This window comes from Eptatretus burgeri, chromosome 1 (genome assembly GCF_056783735.1).
Source record: "Eptatretus burgeri isolate ZD-2024b chromosome 1, Ebu_testis_v1, whole genome shotgun sequence".
Taxonomy (NCBI): domain Eukaryota; kingdom Metazoa; phylum Chordata; class Myxini; order Myxiniformes; family Myxinidae; genus Eptatretus; species Eptatretus burgeri.
This window is the reverse complement of record NC_140961.1, coordinates 109,993,023-109,995,146: the sequence shown is the minus strand read 5'-3', so window position 1 is coordinate 109,995,146 and position 2,124 is coordinate 109,993,023.

The window sequence follows — 2,124 nt, the reverse complement described above, 5'->3', positions numbered from 1 at the left end:
TCACGCCCACTTCTCCTCCGCCCAATGGGTAAGCGCGAGGCGGCTTGGCCCCGCCTCCAGGCGCGTGGAGGTGAATTCCGTCCATGTCCGTCTATGCAAATTTTAGGATCAGGGGAGGTTCACGCCCATTTTTGCCCGACCAATGGCTGACCGGGGGGGGGCGGTGTGGCCCCGCCTCCAATCGCGTTCTGATCGGGGAATTTGCATATCGGCGCCTCCTGAGAGCTATAAAGGTGCGAGCGGAAAGCGACTCGCGAGAAGAGTGTGGAACTGGTGGAGCTAAGCGTGAGTTGGAGCGTTGAGCGTTGAGCGTTGAGCGTTGAGCGTTGAGCGTTGAGCGTTGAGCATTGGAGAGCGTCATTGAGAGTTGAGCCGGAAGAGGTGGAGTGCGCGCGGTGGAGCCGCAGGCGGCGGGTCGGTGCAAGGAAGCTCGGGTCCGAGGCAAGGAGGACGGCGGTCGGCAATGAGGCTGCGGTGTGGGGGATCGCTCGTCTCGTCACGGGACCCAAGCCAGCCAGCCACTCCCCTCCCCCAGGGCATCAACAATTTCCCCTTCCCCCATGCTGAGATAGTGCAAAGGGGGGCCCCGTTCCTCCCCCACCCCAAACGTGGTGCCAACGAGCACGCCAGGGGCACGGAGTCGGGGCACAGCAGCGTGGACATTTTGCGGCTTGCCTGCCAATGTGTCACGAGGACGCGGGTAAGACCTCCCCGGTCTCGCAGACCTGGCCGCTCCTCTAGGTCCCGCACACATTTTGCCTACGGGCCTGTCTGCCTCCTTGTCTGTGAGGGTGGCTTCCTTCTTTTGCTTTTGTGTAAATGTGTGTTGGCGCCGTCTGTGAAGTAAAACTGTGTAAGTGTTGCCGTGTGTACGCGTTAGGTCAGTGTCAACTGTTTTCTTCTTGCCTTTGCTTTTTGTGGATGGCTGTATATACGTGCTTTCCGTGTGTCGCATAATAAAATGCTTGCTTGTTGAACTGTGCCCGTTTCGCTTCGTCTTTTCTCCATTTTAATCTCCATCTTTCATCACGTAAGGGGTTCGTAGTGGGTGCAACATCCCGGTAATTAATCTGAACCGTCCAGGTCGACAATAACACCGCTCGGTTATCCCGATAGTACGGAACGGGCCGCCCAAGCGGCTCGTGTCCGGAGTCGACCTGTGGCGAGGTACGATCGCCCGGTTTACCATCCGCGTGGGTACTGAGGTAGGTCGAGTTTTGCGAACAACCCTATCCTACGCGGGTGGCCGATTGGCACCATTGTGATGAGGTCGAAAGGCCCACCCGTGACTATCTCCCGGCGTTGGTCCGAGAGGGTCACGACAGAATTGTCCGTCCGGTGGGCGACGTGCCGCGATTCGAGTTACGTGGCCGTTCGCATGCCGGCGGGCGCGAATTCGCAACAATATATATATATATATATATATATATATATATATATATATATATATATATATATATATATATATATATATATGTTATACAAGTAATACACATTGAGCTACCGTGAGGTGGCACGTCGCTTTGGCTGTTCACACCAGACGATATCGGCCCTGGTGGACAGAGACACGCTTCACAACTCTGCAGATGACAGACCTCGATGAGGGAGGCCAAGAGTCACCACTGCAAGGCAGGACAGGCAGATGGTCCTAAGTCAGATGGCTTCAGACATTGAGGACTGAGTGGGACAGAATCCAGCAGCAATCCATCCAAAGGCTGGTAGGCAGTATGCGCCGACGATGCACTGCCTGTATCCAAAACAATGGTGGCCACACGCTATTGAAAGGAGACTGACATTGCACCCTGTGCTGTTCAGTGCTGTAGAACAAACTTAAGACATGGTGTATCTTGGTCAAAAACTTGACATGTCATCAATAAAATGCCAATGTTTCAATTAGCAATTCTTGGTTTGTTTTATTTTGAACTGTTACAATTTTATTACACGAGTACGTGCCCGTAAAAAAAATAAAATAAAAAAATAACAATAATAATAATAAATAAATAAACCACACAGGCCGTTTCTTCGCTCTCACGTGCCCGGACGTGCGTAACCCAAAAGTTCGATATTATTCACAGTTACGATTATTCGCAATTTATTTTTAATACCCACTTATTCAATTATCGC